Source organism: Sapajus apella, unplaced genomic scaffold (genome assembly GCF_009761245.1).
Source record: "Sapajus apella isolate SASKATOON/1434 unplaced genomic scaffold, GSC_monkey_1.0 scaffold20, whole genome shotgun sequence".
Classification (NCBI taxonomy): Eukaryota; Metazoa; Chordata; class Mammalia; order Primates; family Cebidae; genus Sapajus; species Sapajus apella.
Genome location: NW_022436960.1, coordinates 27,326,773 through 27,347,635, shown reverse-complemented (window position 1 = coordinate 27,347,635; position 20,863 = coordinate 27,326,773). Strand labels below are relative to the sequence as shown.

The 20,863-nt window shown below is 45.4% G+C and overlaps 1 protein-coding gene across 2 annotated transcripts in view; it reads left to right on the top strand.

The window, feature by feature from the left end:
* Positions 1-20,863, top strand: part of FLVCR2 (FLVCR heme transporter 2) — a 63,353-nt gene that overhangs the window by 2,482 nt on the left and 40,008 nt on the right. The window contains exon 1 of one of the 2 annotated variants that reach the window (XM_032287248.1): positions 16,335-16,492. The exons of the other annotated variant lie outside the window; for it this stretch is intronic. The gene's annotated coding sequence lies outside the window, so the exon portion shown is untranslated. Of the gene's footprint in view, positions 1-16,334; positions 16,493-20,863 lie in introns of those variants that run through there. 2 annotated transcript variants of the gene reach the window in all.

The window sequence follows — 20,863 nt, the reverse complement described above, 5'->3', positions numbered from 1 at the left end:
GCAACTGTTACAAAACCAGTTGGTGGTGACAAAAACGGCAGTACCTGGGTGGTTAAACTTCACAAAATGCCTAGGTGTTATCCTACTGAAGACATGCCCCAAAAGCTGTTGAGCCACAGCAAAAAAAACCCTTTAGTCAGCACGTGAGAAAACTGCGAGCCAGCATCACCCCCGGGACCATTCTGATCATCCTCACTGGACACCACAGGGGCAAGAGGGTGGTTTTCCTGAAGCAGCTGGCTAGTGGCTTATTACCTGTGACTGGACCTCTGGTCCTCAATCGAGTTCCTCTGCGAAGAACGCACCAGAAACTTGTCATTGCCACCTCAACCAAAATTGATATCAGCAATGTAAAAATCCCAAAACATCTTACTGATGCTCACTTCAAGAAGTAGAAGCTGCAGAAGCCCAGACACCAGGAAGGTGAGATCTTCGACACAGAAAAAGAGAAATACGAGATTACAGAGCAGCGCAAGATTGATCAGAAAGCTGTGGACTCACAAATTTTACCAAAAATCAAAGCTATTCCTCAGCTCCAGGGCTACCTGCGGTCTGTTTGCCCTGACAAATGGAATTTATCCTCACAAATTGGTATTTTAAATGTCCTAATAATCTAATTAAATAACTGATTACCTTTAAAAAAAAATCCGACATTCTTCCTTTCGACAAGTATTTATCTAGTCTTTTGCAAGACAGCATGCTAGGGTTGCAAAGATAATTCTTGCCTTCGAAGAGTTACTATACCAGGTTTTAAAAAATTGTACCAGGAGCCAAGATTCAGATTATATTAGAAAAAAAATCCACACACACACACACACACACAACAACAACAACTAAACAGATCAGAGCACAGAGGGTTTATTTTCAGTGGTACATGAGGTTTTTAGCATTTTCTTTGCCTCATTACTATGGGAAAGAGTAAAGAAGGGAAAAGAAGCTAGTATCTATTAAACACCTACTATTATGCAAAGTACCTTTACATCCATTATTTAACTTACTCCTTTCAACAATTCTGTGAGGTAGGTGAAATTGTCCCCATTGTTGCGGGAGAGGGAACTGAGACCCAGATAAATCTTCCAACTTTATCCAGAGTCCTATGGCTACTGGGTAGTAAAAGAGAAATTTAAACCCAGTCTACCTTCAAAGCCACTCTCACTAGGCCAGTATTACTTGTGGATCAAGCATATATGTAAAAAGAGAAAAGGCAGATTCTGAGGATTTAATTTTTCCCCTTGTGTCTCCAGGGTTATTGGTGATATTTTCCAGCAGTCTGTCTAGTTTAAGGGTCTAGCACTTGTTTTCCTTTGAAGTTGCCGCTAAAGAGCTGATTCTGCCTCTTCTAACCTAGCACAGCGATTGCCTTGTCAAGAAGGTGAGGGTGAAGTCTCTAGCAGGAAGAAACCAGTGAATCCAGAGCGGAGGAGAGAGAGGGAAGGTGAACCTGGAGAATACAGCTGAGGCCCTTCCCTTTTCTTGGTATGCTCTGACCGGTAGCTCCCCGGTAATAACAGCCTGGAATTTTTAGCAAAACTTGTAGCATTGTTTCAAAGGGAGATGAGCTGTGTGGGGTTTTAAATGACAATGCATACATTGTGATTGTGCAAGGATTGAAAGAAAACTTTGTTTCCTTGGTGATATAGGACAAGAGAGATGTAGGATCTAAAAGAGATATTCAAGGTCAGTCCTAACCTGGGTGAGAGTCCTGGAGGATGGACGTAGTGAGGGGACTTTGCCAGGTAGCTCATAGCACAGTGCAATCCAGAAATAGAATAGGAGAGAATCAGTTTACTTTTAGAAGTATATAGTCACTTTACAGAACCAATTCTCTAGAAACCACGGCTATCTGTCTGAAATAGCACTGACCAATAGAAATATAACGCAGACCGCAAATGCAAATCACATATGTGACTAGATTTTCTAGTAGCCACATTAAAGATGTACATTTGTTTGAGTAAAAATAACAGGTGAAATTAGTTTTAGTAAATGTTTTAGTTTGTTTTATGCTGCTCTCACAGAATACCACAGACTAGGTAATTAATAATGAACAGAAATTTACTTGGCTTACAGTTTGAATGGCTGGGCAGTCCAAAGCCAAGGGATCAGCATCTTGTGATGGTCTTCTTGCTGTGTCATAACATGATAGATGGCATCTCATGTTCGAGAGAGTGCAAGAGAGGGCCAAACTGACTTTTATGACAAATGCACCCTTGTTATGACATTGATCCATTCATGAAGGTAGAGCCCTCATGACCTAATCACCTCTTAAAGGTCTCATGTCTCAGCAGTGTTACACTGGGAATTAGATTTCCAACACGTGAACTTTGGTTGTGGTGGTTGTTGTTTGTTTTGAGATAGAGTCTCACTCTGTCCTCTAAGGCTGGAGTTCACAGACAAGATCTTGGCTCACTCCAACTTCTGCCTCCCAGATTCAAGCAATTCTCCTGCCTCAGCCTCTGGAGTAGCTTGGATTACAGGCATTTGTCACCATGCCTAGCTAATTTTCTATTTTCAGTAGAGATGGTGTTTCACCATGTTGGCCAGGATGGTCTTGAACTCCTGATTTCAAGTGATCTTCCTGCCTCAGCCTCCCAAAATGCTTAGATTACAGGCATGAGCCACTGCGCTTGGCCCCCCCAACACATGAACTTTAAGGGACACATTCAAACCATAGTATTCTGTCCCTGGCCCCCAGAATTTATGTCCTTCTCTTGGACAAAACACATTCATTCTATCCCAATATCCCCAAAAGTCTTAACTTGTTCCAGCATCAACTCAAATGCCCAAATTCTGGAGTCTCACCTAAATCCCACATGAGGGAGACTCAGGGCACAATTCATAATAAGACAAATTCCTCTCTACCGCTGAACCTATGAAATTAACAAAATCCAGCCTGGACATTAAAAAAAAAAAAAAGCTGTGCATGGTTGCACATGCCTACAGTTCCAGCTACTTGGGAGGCTGAGGTACAAGGATAGCTTGAGCCCAGGAGGTCAAGACTGCAGTGAGCCGTGATCATGCCACTGCACTCCAGCCCAGGTGACAGAGAGAGAGAGACCCTGTCTCAAAAACAACCCCCCAAAACTAACAAGCTATATGTTTCAAAATACAATGGTGGTACAGGCATAGGATAGATATTACAAAAAGGAGAAATAGTCAAGAAGAAAAGGGTAACTGGTCCCAAGTAAGTGCAAAACTCAACAGGGAAAACAACATTCAGTCTTAAAGTTGAGGAATAATCTTCTTTGACTTTATGTCAAACAGCTTGGTTGGGCTCAGTCTACCCAGCAGCTCTCACAGTTGGAGTCTCATGCCTGCAACTCTCCCAGGCCAGTGTTGCACACTGGTAGCTCTACAGTTTTGGGGTCTTGGTGATGGCCACAATTCATGGCTCCACTAGGCATTACCCTTTTGGGAGCCCTCTGCAGTGGCTCTGCCCCTGGAACAAGTCGCCTGAGCCCCCAAGCTGTTCACGACATTCTCTGAAGTCTAGATGGAAGGCACCATGGCCCATAACTCTTGTACTCTATGCACCTGCAGATTAGCGCCAGGTGGATGCCACCAAAGTTAATGGCTTGTACCTTCTAGAGAAGAAGATCAAGCCACACCTGGGACCACTTGAGCCATGGCTAGGGTAGCCAAGGGGTGCTGTGCCAAAATGCAGGGCACAGAGTTCCAAGGCAGCTCTGGGCAGTGAATGCTGACGTCCCATGTTGATTCTCTGGAAACTTGCTGTCTTAGTTGATTTTGTGTTGCTGTAACAATACCTGAGACCGAGTAATTAAGAAAAGAGGTGGCCAGGCGCGGTGGCTCACATCTGAAATCTCAACACTTTGGGAGGCCAAGGCGGGCAGATTACCAAGGTCAGGAGATCAAGACCAGCCTGGCCAACATGGTGAAACCCCATCTCTACTAAAAAATACAAAAATTAGCTGGGTGTGGTGGTGCGTGCCTGTAGTCCCAGCTACTTGGGGGGCTGAGGCAGGAGAATTGCCTAAACCCGGGAGGCAGAGGTTGCAGTGAACTGAGACTGTGCCACTGCACTGCAGCCTGGCAGCAGCGCAAAACTCCATCTAAAAAAAAGAAAAAGAAAAATAAAAGAAAAGAAAAGATATTTCTTCAGCTCATGGTCCTGCAAAATGAAAAGTTCAAGGGCATGGCCCCAGCTTCTGGCAACGGCTTCTGTGCTGTGTCCTAACATGCAGAGAAAGTCAAAGGGGAAGTGGATGCATATGAAGGGGCATAACCCAGGGGCATCCTAGCTTTATAACAACCCACTCCCTTAGGAACTAATCCATTCCCTTGAGAACAACCCAGTTTCATGAGAGTGACAAATTGCTACTGTGAGATCAACACCAAGCTATTCATGAGGGATGTGCCCACATGACCCAAACACTTCCTACCAAGGACTACCTCCCAACACCACTCTATTGAGGATCAAATTGCAACATGAGTTTTGGTGGGTATAGACTCAAATCATATCCAAACCATAGCATTCTGCTGTTAGCCCCCCAAAACTCATGTCCTTTTCACATACAAAATACAGTCATTCCACCTCAATAGTCCCAAGAGTCTTAACTTGTTGTTATGGTTTGGGGCTATGTCCTCATCGTATCTCATGTTGAATTGCAGTCCCCAGTATGGGAGGTGGGGCCTGGTGGGAGATGATTGGTTCATGGGAATGGATTTCTCACGAATGGTTTAGCACTGTCTCCTTGGAGCTATTCTCATGATAGTGAGTTCTTATGAGGTCTGGTTGTTTAAAGAATGCAGCAACTCCTCCCTCTCTCTGTTGCTCCTACTCTGACCAGGCGATGTGTGTACTTCCCCTTTGACTTCCCCTATGATTGTAAGTTTCCTGAGGCCTCCCAGAAGCTGAGCAGATGCCAGCATCATGCTTCTTATACAGCCTGCAGAACCATGAGCCAATTAAAGCTCTTTTCTTGATCATTACCCAGTCTCCAGTATTTCTTCATAGCAATGTGAGAATGGACTAATACACTTGTTTCAGCATCAACTCAAAAGTTCAAAGTCTAAAATTGCGTCTGAAACTCAAGGCACATTCCTTCCAACTATGAACTTTTAAACTCTAAAACAAGCTGTTTACTTCCAAGATACAATGGTACACAGACATTGGGTAAAATTGCCATTCAAACATAGGGTCTTGCTCTTTCACCCAGGCTGGACTGCTGTGGTGGGTTCTTGGCTCACTGCAATTTCTGCCACCTGGGTACAAGTGATCCTCCCACCTCAACCTCCCAAGTAGCTGGGACCAGGCATACTTCACCACACCCAGCTAATTTTTGTATTTTTTGGTAGATGGAGTTTTGCCATGTTGCCCACAGTGGTCTCAAACTCCTGGGCTCAAGTGATCCTCCCACCTTGGCCTCTCAAACTGCCTGGATTACAGGCACAAGCCACACCAAGCCCTGCCCAGCAGACTTTAAACCTTAAACCTGCAGAATAATCTCCTTTGGACTGATGTTTTGCATCCTGGACACGCTGGTGCCAGGAGTGGGTTCCCAATGCTTCAGACAGCCCTTTCCCCGTGACTTTGTTGGACATAGCCCACATGGCTGTGCTCACAGGTTGAAACCAAATGCCTGAAGCTTATCCAGGCTGAGATCACATGCTGCCAGTGACTCTAGTTCTGGGGTCCTGCAGTGGCCTTGCCCTTGTGCCTCTGCTAGGCAATGTCCTAGTGAGGACTCTTTACCGAAGCTCTGACCTCACACTTCTTCTTGGCATTGCCTTGGTAGAGGCTGTCTGTGGTGGCTCTGCCCCATGGCAGGTTTCTGCCTAGGCTCCTAGGCTTTCTTTTTTTCCTTTACCCTTTTTTTTTTGACAAAGGGTCTTACTCTATCACCCAGGTTGGAGGACAGTGGTGCGATCACAAGTCACTGCAGCCTTGACCTCCAAGGCTCAATCAGTCTTCTGGCCTCAGCTTCCCAAGTAGCTGGGACTACACACATCACTGCACCTGGTTAGCTCTTGCCATTTTGCTCAGGCTGGTCTTGAACTCCTGGGCTCAAGTGATCTGCCCACCTCAGCCTCCTAGAGTTGGGATTTCAGGCATGAGCCACTGTGCCTAGTCTGCTCCCAGGCTTTCTGATACATCATCTGAAATCGAGGTGGAAGCTGCCATGCCCACCACTCTTCAATTCCACATGCATGCACAATAGTACCATGTGGACATGGATGCCACCAAGACTCACAGCTTATACTCTTCAGAGCAGTGGCTCAAGCTGTACCTGGGGCTATTTGGGCCATCACTGTTCTGGCCAGAGCAGCTAGGAGAAGCATCCTGAGGTGGTTCAGGGCAATGGTACCCCACCATTCTGTCCTCCTAGGCCTCTGGGTCTGTGATAGGAGGAATGGCCTTAGACCTTAGAAACACTTTCAGAGCCCTTTTTCCATTGTTCTATTAGTAACTGGCCTCCTTCTATCAGCACTAATCTCTTTAGCAAAAGGTCTCTCAGCTGCACCCTGAGATTCCTCTCCTGAAAATGCTCTTTCATTCTCTACCACATGGCCAGGCTGCACATTTTCTAAATTTTAATGCTCTGCTTCTTACAAATTTCACCTTTAGGTCACTCCTTTGCTGTGTGTAAGCTGCCAGAGTAACCACACTGTGTCTTGAGCATTTTGCTGCTTAGAAATTTCTTCTGCCAGATGTCCTAGGTTATGACTCTTAAGTTTGGTCTTCCATAAAGCCCTAAGGCATGGACATGATGCAGCCAAGTTCTTTGCTATGGTGTAACACGGGTGACCTTTGTTCCAGTTTCCAAATAAACACTACTTTCCTTCATCAGAGTGGCCTTTACTGTCCATATTTCTATCAGCATTTTGGTCATAACCATCCAACCAATCTCTGAGAAGTTCCAAACGTTCTCTCATCTTTTTGTCTTTTTCTGACCCCTCATCAAAATTACCCTTAATGCCCTGTTCACAGCAATTCAGGTGTTTTCTAGCCTATTCATTCAAACTCTTCCAACCTCTGCCCATCACTCAGTTCCAAAAATGCTTCTATCTTTATGTCATGACCTCACTCCTTAGTACAAATTATCTGTCTTAGATCATTTTGTGTTGTTATAACAGAATACCTGAAACTGGGTCATTTATAAAGAAAAGTTTTCTTTACCTCACTGTTCTGAAGGCTGGGACATTCAAGGGCATGGCCCTGGCTTCTGGCAAGTCTGACTGAATGTCCTAGACAGCAGGGGGATGTAGCTTTCATAATGCATTATAACATGACAGAGAAGGTCAAAGGGCAAGTGGATATATGCAAAGAGGCCTAACCCAAGGGATCTCTTGGCTTTATAACAACTCACTATTATGGGAACTCATCCATTCCTGCAGGAACTAATCTAGTCTTGTGAGAGTGAGAGCCTGCTTCCATTAGATCAGCTCATGGGGGATCCACCCCCATGATCCAAATACCTCCCACTAGGCCCCCCCTCCCAACACCACTCCATTGGGGATCAAATTTCAACATAAGTTTAAGTGGGGACAAACTCAGATCATACCCAAACCATAGCACTTGTCCTCAAGGTCCTAGCCTGCTTAGACAATCTCTGAAATATCTTCAGGGTTTTTTTCCCATTGTCTTGATGAATATACCTGGTTGCCTTCTGTCTAGACTAAGATTTTTAGCAAATGTTTGCTTGGCCACACGCTTGGTTTGTCTCCTACAGACCTTTTCACTCTACATGGCTCACTTTCAAATTTCCCAAATCTTTCTGCTCTGCTTTCTTTTTCATTACAAAGTCCATCTTTTAGTCATTTCTCTTTTCTCACATTTTACTATATGTGCTTTAAAGTAGCAATACAGCTCCTTCAATATTTTGCTTAGAAATTGGTTTTACCAGATATCCTAGTTCATCACTCTTAAGTTCTGTCTTCCACAAATTCCTAGACACTGACGCAATTCTGTCAAGTTATTTGCAAGTGGATAAAAAGAATGGCTTTTACTCCAGTTTCCAATACCTTGTTCCTCATTTCCATCGGACACCTCATCAGAATGGTCTTTACTGTCTACAACTGTCTATTATTTCTATCAACATTCTGATTAGGATCACTTAAGTAATCCCTGAGAAGCTTTAGGCTCTTCTTAAAGTTCTTTCTTCATCTGAGCCCTGACCAGAATTGCCCATAATGTTCCATTCATGGTAGATCCTCCAAATTCTTCCACCTTCTACCCCTTTCCAGTTCAAAAGCCATTTCCACATTTTCAGGTATTTGTTGTGGCGTCAGACCACTTCACAGTATTAGTTTTCTGTCTTAGTTAGTTTTATGCTGTTATCACAGAATATCACAGACTGGGTAAATTGCAGTGAACAGAAATTAATTTGGCTAATGGTTCTGGAGGCTGGGAAATCCACGATTAAGGGGTTGCATCTGGTGAGGGCCTTCTTAGTGCATCACAACATGGCAGGAGGCATCGCATGGGTGACAGAGAATGAGAGCGGCCAAACTGACCTTTATAACAAACCCACTCTTATGATAATGAGTCCACTCTTGCAATAATCACATTATCACCTTTTTTTTTTTCTTTTTAAGAGATAGGGTTTCACTCTGTCACCAGCTTGGAGTACAGTGGAGTGATTGCAGCTCACCTCAGCTCCAACTTCCTGGGCTCAAGTGATCCCCTGCCTAAGGCTTCAGAGTAGCTGGGACTATAGGCACACACCACCACATCTGGCTAATTTTTTACTTTTTATAGAGATGGGGTCTTACTGTGTTGTCCAGGCTGGTCTTAAACTTCTGGGCTCAAGCAATCCTCCCACCTCAGCCTCCCAAAGTGCTGAATTTACATGCATGAGCCACCATACACAGCCACATTATCACCTCTTAAAGACCCTAGCTCTCAACACTGTTACACTGGGTATTAAGTTTTTAACACATGGACTTTGGGGACACATTCAAACTGTAGTGTGTATATATATATATATATATATATATTTCTTTTTTAATTTTAGGATTATATTTTATTTAGCCCAATAGATCCAAAATATTATTTCAACATGTTGTCAATATAATAAAGTTCGTAATGTGTGATTTTACTTTCATTACTAAGTCTTTGGAAACTGGTGTGTATTTTATGCTTACAGATGGCTGGCCATCTTTATAACATCTTGGCTTTATAACAACCCAATAAGCAATGGCCCCTAGGTTAACCAGTTGGATAAACATAATTAGTTGGATAGTGCAGGTCTAGAACAATGATAGTATTTCAGCAGTGGAAATCAGATCATGGCAGATAAAGAAGGGCTCTAGAAAGTGACTCCAGCCTTGAGGAGGCTGTGTTTGCTAGACTGGCTGATCATATGGTATCACCCAGAGAGGCTGAGAGTTTCTGAGGTTGACTTGGGAGTCACAGTCATAAAGTATGTGATCAGCCTAGTCTTGCTGCAGAGTCATGACCACTTGGGTATGTTGCAATCCAGGGTTGTCATTTTGGATCTCTTAATGTCAGAGGGCTTTCAAGGTCTGAGAGAAGTTTGGGGAGGTGAAGGCAAACTCTTCTGTTCACTTCTACTGACTGTTATTGCTATTGACAACACACAGAGTGCTTGTTCACATGACTGTCTACTTTCTGGCCTCCTATTGTGCATTGGAGGAGAGAAGTAGACAAGGGCTGGGAGCAGAGAACAAGGCTAGTAGTGACAGAAGGTAGATGGGGTAGGTGTGGGACCACCCTCTGAAATGGTTATGGGGGCCAGCCAGGCCATATAAATGCTGAGGCAGGCCTAGTAAAAGTGACACTGGAGCATGGTGGGGTCCCAATCAACATGAGAGTTTGCACCCTACCTAAAGGCAGCAGTTGCTTCCGCTCCCACCAATCATTGACATATACAAAGCATGAGATGGTGGTGGCAGATTCATTTTTTTTTTTCTTTGAAGAGAAATCAGAAATCCAGATTTTTATGTGAAATCTGTATTTTGTAATCATGACAAAATATAAATAATATTTACCACTTTCACCATTCATAAGTGTACAGTTCAGTGATGTTAAATGTATTTACAATGTTGTGCAACCATTACCCAAAACTTTTTCATCATTCTCAATAAAATCTCTGTACTCATTGAGTAATAACTCCTCCTTTGCCCCTTCCTCCATCCCCTAGTAACCTCTAGTCTACTTTCTGTCCCTATGAATTTGCCTATGCTAGGATCCTCGTAAAAGTGAAATCATACTTGTCCTTCTGTATCTGACCATGAAATCTGTTTTTAAATGCTGGTAACTAATTCATTTCATTTAAAAAAATGTATTTTATGTCTTAAAATTGCATCAGATTAAATACCAGTTTGAAGGCCAGGCATGGTGGCATATGTCTGTAATCCCAGCACTTTGGGAGGCTGAGGCAGGAGAATTGAACCTTGGAGGCAGAGGTTGCAGTGAGCCACAATGTGCCACTGCACTCCAATCTGAGCTACAGAGCAAGACCTGTCTCATAAAAAAAATAATAATAATAATAAGAAGCAGCCACTAGTTTGAGAATTCTGGGAAAGGTTGCATGGAACTGAATTTCAGTTCTACTTTCTCCTTCCTTGAAAAGTTCTTACCAAACACATGGGCAGGTGGTAACAATGCCAGAGGCTAGCAATTCTGGGGATTAGCCCAGTACTTCCAAAAGTGATTGGTGATTTGCCTCACCCATGGGTGAGGCAAATACAAAGGTCTGTGTTCCCATGCAGACTTTCTTAACCAAACTCTACAGGAGGGGTCCAGCATTCTGTATTCTTTTTGCTGCTGTTGTTGAGATAGAGTCTCACTCTCCCGCCCAGGATGGACTGCAGTGATATAATCTCAGCTCACTACAACCTCCACCTCCCAGGTTCAAGTGATTTTCGTGCCTCAGCCTCCAGAGTAGCTGGGATTACAGGCGCCTGCCACCACGCCGGGCTAATTTTTGTATTTTTAGTAGAGATATGGTTTCACCATGTTGGCCAGGCCGGTCTTGAACTCCCAACCTCAGGTGATCCACCCATCTCAGCCTCCCAAAGTGCTAGGACTACAGACATGAGCCACACACCCAGCCAGCATTATGTATTATTTTCAACTGGGCTCCCAAAGGAGGCTGATGATCAGGCACTTTTTGAAACCACCGGGAGGAAGGAGTAGCATGCATGGGAAGACTGCCTGCTTGGAGCCACATTCTTGTCAGGGCTGATTTTTTTTTTTCTTTTCCTTTTTTGTAGAGATGAGGTCTCGCTTTGTTGCCTGGGCTGATCTCAAACTCATGGCCTCAAGTGATTCTCCTATCTCGGCCTTCCACAGTGCTGGGATTACAGGTGTGAGCCACTGCACCCAGCTGGTCAGGGTTGATTTATGACATGTTTGCTATATGTTGGGTTCAGTGGGAAGCAGTGGGAGCTTGGGCCACTCACCCTTCAGATTGAGGGCAGAGGCTGGGCTGGGGCTCACGATTTGGACTCACCTAAGGTACCGAAAATGTCCTGAGCCAGGGTTGGGGAGTTGGGGAGCCCTAATGGGGTGTGAGCTGAAACCATGCATATGCTGCACATCCTTTGGTTTCTTTGACATTCAATCTAGTGCACTGGAGGAAGCTCAGATTGGCCTGGCCTGGCTTCTGCCTTGGCTTTTAATAGTTTTTTCCTCTATAACCTAATCTTGGAAGTGATTTTTCTTCTTCCTGTTTTGAGAGGCAGAGTCCTTCTCTGCTGCTCAGGCTAGAATTCAGTGGCACAATCTCAGCTCACTGCAGTCTCGACTTCCTGGGTTTAAGAGCTCCTTACTTCAGCCTATTGAGTAGCTGGGACTACAGGTGTGTGCCACTATGCCTGGCTAATTATTTTATTTTTTGTGGAATTGGGGTCTCACTCTGTTGCCCAGGCTGGTCTTGAACTCCTGGCCTCAAGCAATCCTCCTGCCTCTGCCGCCCACAGTGCTGGGATTACAGGCATGAGCTATCACTCAGGGCATGCCTTGGCTTTGTTGCCTTGCCAGGCACTGTTATAGTAGCTTGTTAATTTCACAGAATGAAGTCTAAGTCTTCAGTTTCCGGTTTCCAGACCTATGCTCCCCGCCTTTTCCTATTCAACCTGTCTCATTACCTCCCAGCCTTGTCTCTGCTCTGACCACTCTGGCTACATACTATCTTTTTGGGATATACCCTTTGTGTCTAAGACTTAGGCAGTGGAGAGGAATGTCAGCAAGATGGTGCACTAGAAAGCTCCAGGCCCTCGTTTTCCCACAGAAACATTAAATAACCAACTAGGATGTGGCTAAAATAACTTCTTTTAAGGAGCTTTGGAAGTCAAAGATCTGTAGCAACCAAGCCCACCCAACTAAGAAAAAGACACATCCAAAGCCATGGGAAATGTCATGGCTTTTTAACTTACCTTTGACCTATTTCCTCCCCCATGCTCTGCCTCCAGTCCCCAGTTGTCCTCTGCAAACTGAGTAGATGGAATTTGCAACATTTTAACCTACTTTAACTCAACTGTATTTTTATACACTAACAATGTACCACACCCCTCAAAAAAATTAAGAAAAAATTCCATTTACAATAGCATTAAAAAAATACTTAGGAATAAACCAAGGATGTAAAAGTCAAATATATTGGAAACTACAAAATGTTGCTGAAAGAAATTAAATAAGATGTAAATAAATGGAAAGACATCCTGTGTTTATGGATTGGAAGACTTAATGCTAAGATGTCAATACTATCTAAAACGATATCCAGATTTAATGTAATTCCTGTCAAAAATCCCAATAATGGTTTTCATGGAAATAGAAAAATCCTTACCCTAAAATTCATATGGAATTTCAGGGAAGCCTGAATAGCCACAACAATCTTCAAAAAGAACAGCATCGGAGAGCTCACAATTCCTGATTTCAGAATTTACTACAAAGCTACAGTAATGAAGACAATGTTGTACTGGGCATAAAGACAGCCATATAGACCAATGAAATAGAGAAGAGGGTCCAGAAATAAACCCTTGTGTATATGGCCAAATGATTTTCAACAAGGGTGTCAAGACCATTCAATGAGGAAAAGACAATCTTTTCAATAAGGGATGCTGGGAAAACTGGATAACCAAATGAAATTGGACCCTCACATTGTCCGAGGCATTTGAACAAGAGCAACTCCATCTTGAATAGGGGCTGGGTAAAATGAGACTGTCAGCTGCTGGGCTGCATTCCCAGGGGGTCAGACATTCTGAGTCACAGGATGAGACAGGAGGGTGGCACAAGGTGCCAAAACCTTGCTGATAAAAGAATGCAGCAAAGAAGCCTGCCAAACCCACTGAAACTAAAACAGTGATGAAAGTGATCTTTGGAATGGGTAAGGGGTTGGGGTTGTACATTTCCCCATTCCAATCCCTGATCTTTCTGATGACCAGCCCTCCTGAGGCCATCTAGGAGGTCTACCAATGTCGCCTCATTAGCATAAACTTTGGTGTCTTGGAAAGGGACCCCTTAGAAAATTATGAGATATTCCCATCACTCAGGAAATTCCAGGGTTTTTATAGCTCTGTGCCAAGAACAGAGGACAAAGACCAATAATATTTTTATTATACCACAGTTACCTGGAGTAGTCAAATTAATAGAAACAGAAAGTGGAATGGTGATTGTCAGAAGCTGGGGAAAGGAGGGAATGGTGAGCTACTGTTTCACAGGTACAGAGTGTCATATTGGGAAGATGAAAAAAGTTTTAGAAACGGATGGAGGTGATGGTTGCACAATAATATGAATGTACTTAATGTTGCTGAAACTATACAGTTAAAAATTGTTTAAAAATCAACAATTGTGTATATTTAACCACCACTAAGCAAACAAGCAAAAGACATCCTGCTTTTGAGGTGTTCCCTGCTAGCTGGAATCCCTGCTCACCTCCTGCCACTATCCACATCAGCCTTTATGCTCTAAAGAATGCATTCCCTAGCCTGTGTACTTACTGGGTCTATTCCAACACTGGCTTTGGTTTTCTGGTGGTTTGTGTATTTCTCCCTCTTCTTTATCCTTCTCCTGTTCACCTCCCCTCCATCTCCACCTCTTCTTCCTACTAAATGGCAAACTTCCCAGAGGGCCAGAACCTGGGCTGATGATAGGGAGAGGAGGCAGAGAATTTCTAAACAGAAAAGGTGGGGTCCCTGACAAGATTCCCACCCTCAAGCCTGAAACCTCAGCCCAAAGTGAGAACTTTACATCCCCGTTTTCTGGCTCAAATGTTGCCTTTTCCAAAACCACCCCTGCTCCCCCGCCCTGCACCATCCTGTACCCATAAAAACCCCAGGCTCCACTGACAGAGAGCAGAGAGAGAGAAGCAGTAGCCAGACATCAGAGAGCAGAAGCATTACTTTAGAGAAACAGCTTGATAGCGGGACTTTGGAGAAGAGTCCGGCTGGGGACAGCCAGACTTCAGGGGAAGAACACCTTCCTGTTCCATCTGCTTTCCAGCTCCCCTTCCCACTGAGAGCCACTTCTATCAGCAATAAAATCCCCTGCATTTATTATCCTTCAATTCATTTGTGCCATCTGATTTTTTCCTGGACGCCAGACAAGAGCTCAGGATACAGAGAGCTGTCATACTGGCTCTCCGCCCTCATGAAAAGGCAGAGGGTCCACTGAGCTGTTAAACACTTAAGCTAAAAGAGCGCAGTATAACAAACACCCTCTGGGGCTTTGTGGGTCACAGGTACTCCCCGCTAGATGCTGCCGCAGGGCCTGCGTAGAGTTTTGCTCCTGCCAGTAGGTACCCCAAAGCGCTCACTCCAGGTCCTGTACCCCCTTGCCTGTGTGCTTCTGGTTCCTCAAGGGGTTGAGAGCTGCGGGCTAAGTGAGGCACCTCTGTTACAAAGCCCACAAGGGGGTCAAGGAAAATTTCCTGTTTCCCTGACACATCTGTCCTGTGTCTCAGAGCAAGGCCCTGGGCACAACAGATGCTTGCAGATGGATGGGCAAATTAACAGGTTTTCACTTCCTGATAGGAATGAAGATGACCAGTTAACTGAGAGTTCAGGTGGTTGGAGGAGAAGATTCTGATGCCTGGGTTGTCTTCTTGATGTGACTGGTTCTTATTCCTTATGTGGAAAAAGGTACTGAATCCTTACTGTGTGCCTTGGACTGTGCCAGGACTAGGGTATTGAGAACACAGTCGCTAGATCTGCTGTGTACCCTTTGACAAGTCTCATCACTTTCATAGGTTTTGGCTTCATTGGTCAAATAGCATTTATACTGGCTACTGCAGAAGGTGCAGGAAAGGATTAAATGAGACAATATGTGGAGAGCATTTAGATGGTAGTTTCTCAGATAAGAAGTGCTAAATGAGGTCAGGCGAGATGGCACATGCCTGTAACCTCAGCACTTTGGGAAGCCAAACGGGAGGATTGTTTGAGCCCAGGAGTTCAAGACCAGCCTGGGCAACATAGTAAGATCACTGTCTTTACTAAAAAAAAAAAAAAAAAGTACTAAATAAAGAACAGATGTTCTCAGTAACATCATCAATAAGAGTAATTGCCTCTGTCTTCTGTTGGCTCTGGATCTGGAAAGAGAGGCCAATACTGAAGCCTCTCCTAACACTACCAGACATTGTCCCAGTGTGGGCGCAGTGTGGACAAGCAGGGCAGCTTCCTCAAGGTGAAGGCTGAGCTGAATCTTAATGAGTAAAGTGTCCAGGAGTTGGTACAGAGGGGAGGCTGGGCCATGGAAGTTTCCCAATACTATCCTGATGGGGACTTGCCCCTCTTGAGAGCTACTTAAACTAAAAGCAATACAGGTGCAGGAAATTGGTGTCATATTCCCAGAGTGTGGTGATGAAGACTTTGCAGACTCTGAATGACACAGATACTCAGCGGGTCAACCCCTGTGCCTGTCCCTGAGACCTTAGTCTCACAAACCTAAGACTGAAGGAAGCGGGGGTGCCTGATAATGGGAGGCTTATCAGGTGTTCACAGCTATTTTCCACCGCCTGGTTCTTGATCTTTTTTCAGTAATGCTGTTAACAGGATGTCCTTCCCCTGACTTCAACTCCCCGCAAGCCTCAACATCAAACAGCCCTGTGTGGATTGCAGGATGTAGGCTGGAGTCCTATCAAGGATTATTTAAAAAACAAACAAACAAACAAACAAACAAAAAAAAAACAAATAAACCACACTCACACACACACACTTAAGGTGAAGATGATAGTTGTCGTTTCCTCTTCTTTCTTTCTTGACCTCCTGACTTCTACCCAGCACCGTTCCCAAGTTAACCCAGTGGAATATCTCCCCTCCCTCGATCTGCAGAGCTAAGGGCCTTTTTCTTTGGTGAGTCATTCACAGTTGGTGGGGGGCACCCTGCAAGCTCTGGCGGCCCAGCCAGGCACTTCTGCTTTCTGACCTGACTACAGGCATCTTTCCTTTTTCATACTGTGCAAAAACTGGAGCTCAGCCTCTCACCCCAATACAATTCAAGACACAGCCTTGTCCCAGCAGGAGGGCAGATAACAGCAGCACCATCTGTGTTTGTAGAAGCGGGTGCTGGGAGGTGAGGATAGATCTTACTTCCTTCCCAACTTCTTTGGGTTCATTCGTGTGTCCGGAGCCTCAGGAGGGAGCAGTGTTTGCTTTGGCTCCCCTCCGATTGCTTCTCCAGGGAGGAGCTGAACACAAGTTCTTTTCAGTTCCAGGAGGCTGCTTTTGATTGCACAGCCCTGCCGGCTCCGGAAGAGAGGGACACAGAAGCTGGAGCAAGGTTAGGGGCTGTTTTTCTCCTTTTTTTCTTCTTCTCACCCTTGGAAATTCCTGGTTTCTGCACACAATGACTGGTTTGGCATGGCTAGGTTTCCTGTGTCGACTCTAGAGGTAGCTGTCTGTGTGCAAGACTATTTGCTTTGTCCATCTACTGGAAAACATAGGAGGTGAGCAGGCATGAGACATCCATGGGTTTTTTGTTTTTTGAAACAGTGTCTCATTCTGTCACCCAGGCTGGGGTACAGTGGCATGATCACGCCGCACTGTAGCCTCAACCACCTCAGGCTCAGGTGATCCTCCCACTGCACCTCAGCCTTTCAAGTAGCTTGGACTGTGGGCTCACGCCACCATGCCCAGCCAATTTTTTTTTTTCTTTTTTTTTGTAGAGATGGGGTTTTGCCACTTTGCCCAGGATGGTCTTGAACTCCTGGGCCCAAGTGATCTGCCCTCCTATGCCTCCCAAAGTGCTGTAATTACAGGTATGAGCCACCACCCCGGTGAGGCATCCATGTTAAAGCAGGGTACATTCTCAGGGCTGTTTGTTTGGGGTAGTTGCTGCCTTTTGAGGAATCCAGGCCTCCTTAGACCTTTGTTCTAGGCTTTTTGGTGGATGCTGGACAGGTTTGTGGAGACACCCATTTGAGCACACCCCGGGATTCATTCTTTCTTTGCCGAGAAGCTAGACAGGAACACACCTCTTCCCACCATCCCTGCCTAGGACACGTAGGGGAAGCCAGCAGCTGAGAATTCTCTCAATTTCCTTCCTCAGCGTAGTGGAGATCAATTGTTTCTAAAGTGTAATCCATGAGTCTCTAGCACCAGAACCACCTGGGTGTTCATTAAAAATGCAAATTCAGGGACTCACACCTGTAATCCCAGCACTTTGGGAGGCTGAGGCAGGAGGATTGCTTGAGTCTAGAAGTTGGAAACCAGCCTGGGCAACATGGAAAAACCTCGTCTCTACAAAAAATACAAACAATTAGCCAAGCATGGTGGTGCACACCTGTAGTACTAGCTACCCGGAAGGCTGAGGTGGGAGAATCACTTTCACCTGGGAGGTGGAGGTTGCAGTGAGCCAAGATCAAGCCACCTCACTCCAGCCTGGAGGATAGAGTGAGACCCTGTCTCAGGGAAAAGAAAATTTAAAAAAGCAAATTCCCGGGCACCAGAGCAGACCCAAGGAATGAGCTCCTCTGGATTGGGACCCAGGAGTATGTATTTTTGATTCTCCTTCCATGGATTCTGATGCCCACTGAAGTTTGATAACTCCTGGTATAGAAACCATGGAAGGCCGGGTGTGGTGGCTCATGCTTGTAATCCCAACACTTTAGGGAGCCGAGGCGGGCGGATCACGAGGTCAAGAGATCGAGACCATCCTGGCCAATGTGGTGGAACCCTGTCTCTACTAAAAATACAAATATTAGCTAGGTGTGGTGGCACGCTCCTGTAATCCCAGCTACTCAGGAGGCTGAGGCAGGAGAATCGCTTGAACCCAGGAGGCGGAGGTTGCAGGGAGCCAAGATCGCCCCACTGTACTCCATCTAGCCTGGGCGACAGAGTGAGACTCAGTCTCAAAAAGAAAAAAAAGCCATGGAAGCTGGACCCGCAGCCATGTCTGGGGACTCCAGCAGAACACCTGTCCTCTTTGGGATTCAGCTTTGCTTTCTATAGCAAGAATGCCCACCTCACAGGGTTGCCACGAAAGCTAAATGAGGCAATGTCCATGTAAAGCAGCTCCTGGAACCAAGTAAGCCCTCTGTAAACATTTACTGAATCCACAGCTATCTTTTCTTACCCTACCAAACTCATGTTCTACAACATTCTGGTGTTAAAAATAGGTAAACTGAGGTGCAATTACAGTTTTTTAAGAGTTTATTTGAGCAAACAGCGATTCATGAATTGGCAGGCTCCAAACCAGAAGTGGTTCTGGATCATCTTGAGTCTCAGACCATGTCTTCTAGGGATATGATGCTGCCTGGTGCCTTTGTGAGACTCAGCAAGGTTCCATGGGAAGAGAGCAGGGCTGGGAATGGAACATCAGGAGTCTCAATGTGGATGATGAGCTCTGAAACTACATGCTGCTTAAACTCAGTTATGAAGTGGGGAAGACAATATGGCCCTTACGGGACTCTGCTTCCTTGTCTGTACTTTGGACATCCTGCTCTTGATCTCACTGGGTGGTTTTGTTTTTTGAGATGACGTCTCATTCTGCTTCCCAACTGGGGTGCAATGGTGCGATCTTGGCTCACTGCAACCTTCACCTCCCGGGTTCAAGTGATTCTTTTGCCTCAGCCTCCCGAATAGCTGGGATTACAGGTGCCCGCCACCACGCCCCACTGATTCTTCTGTTTTTAGTAGAGACAGAGTTTCACCACGTTGGCCAGAATGGTTTTGAATTCCTGACCGCATAATTTTCCCACCTCAGCCTCTCCAAAGTGCTGGAATTACAGGCGTGAGCCACTGCGCCCGGCCTCTCACTGGGTGATTTTGAGGTTGAGGTAATATGTTGGATGTGTAGGTGCCTTGAAAATGGTGAAACATTTCGCCAGTATTGACTTTTAGTGCCCTTTCTTGAACTTAAAAAAAAAAAAAAAATGGGCCAGGTAAGGTGGTTGACAGCTATAATCCTAGCATTTAGGGAGGCTGAGGTGGGAGAATCACTTGATTCCAGGAGATTAAGGACAGCCTTGGCAGCATAGCGAGACCCTATCTCTACAAAAACAGTTAAAATGTTGGCTCGGTGTGGTGGCACATACCTGTAGTTCTAGCTACTTGGGAGCTAGAGAAGATCACTTGAGCCCAGGAGTTTGAGGTTACAGTGAGCAGTGATTGCACCACTGCACTCCAGCCTGGGCAACAGTTAGAGACGTTGTCTAAAAAACAAAAAAATAATCTGGACTTGCCTTTTCATAGTAGAATGAAAAGTGCTTCTCTAGACACACATTGTGTCCTGCCTGGATTGGGGGCCGTGCCTTCTATGCAGAGGGCTCAGCACTTTTGCCTTTACAGCAGCTCACGGTTCAGGATAAGCTCCATCATCCTGGCTGTAGGAGCCTCTCTCAGAGTGTCTGGGCTTCAGAGCATTCCTCTTATCAGTAAAGAAAGGAAACTGCCTTTGCTGATTTGATCCTCTTGAGCTGAGCCATTCGGCAGCTCCAAGAATCCGCCGGGGCATTCTGGTTCTTTTGGATTCCAGGAAACTCACAGCTTGCTGCAGAAGGGCCTGTTACCGAGGAGTGGCAGGATGCAGTGTTTGAATCTATATGTGCCTAGGATGGTTCTTCTCTTCAGGGTAGGAAGATAGATGGCTGTGGTGGCACAGCACAGAACTGATTTGTCCCCACCCTCAGGAGATAGGCCTGGGAGTGAGAATGTTTATCCTGAGGGCATAGTGGTCCTGGCCCTACCAAGTGTTCTCACAGCCCCTCACAGGTAGCCGGTGGCAGTGATCGATGGTAACACATGGGGATCGGTAGGGCTTGGACAGCCCTCGTGAAGATGTTGGAACCCTTAGGAAGATGTTGCCGTTTCTCTTCGACAAGTTTCTCTCTCCAGAATGCCTCTCTCTCTCTCCTTAGGGAGGAAGGAACGTCATTGTCTTCCCTAGGTATGACAGGCCATGTATTCTCATGCTACCCCACCGAAAGCCATGTCCTTTATTAGTGTGCCCCCATCCTGGGCCAGCTCTCCATCCCTTGCAAATAACCCACACAGTCCCCGGCCATCACATCTTTGTCTCTGTTCTGTAACACGTTCCTTGAGTCCTGCTTGTCCTGAATTGCATCCCCTCCAGCCAGTTTCCCTGTGTCTCCCCATTTGACAGCAGGCAATGTAACAAATGAAAGCCAGTAGGAAAGGCTCCCCTCAGCCTGTCATATGTTTTTTTTGTTTTTGTTTTGAGACAATCCACCTTAGCCTTTATTTTCTCTATTGAACAAATACTATTGAGCATCTACTCTGTGCCAAACAAGAAACATTTTCATAGCTGGGGATGCAGCAATGTAAGGGAAGGGAAAGTTCCCTGTTGGCAATAGCCCTCTGTTCTTGCAGAGTTCACATTGAAGGGAAGAGAGATTAGACTACAAGCCAGTCACACAGGAGTGGCTAATGGTGCATGCCAATGTCAGGCCAAGTAGGAGGGCAGGTGACTTCAGAGCAGGATATT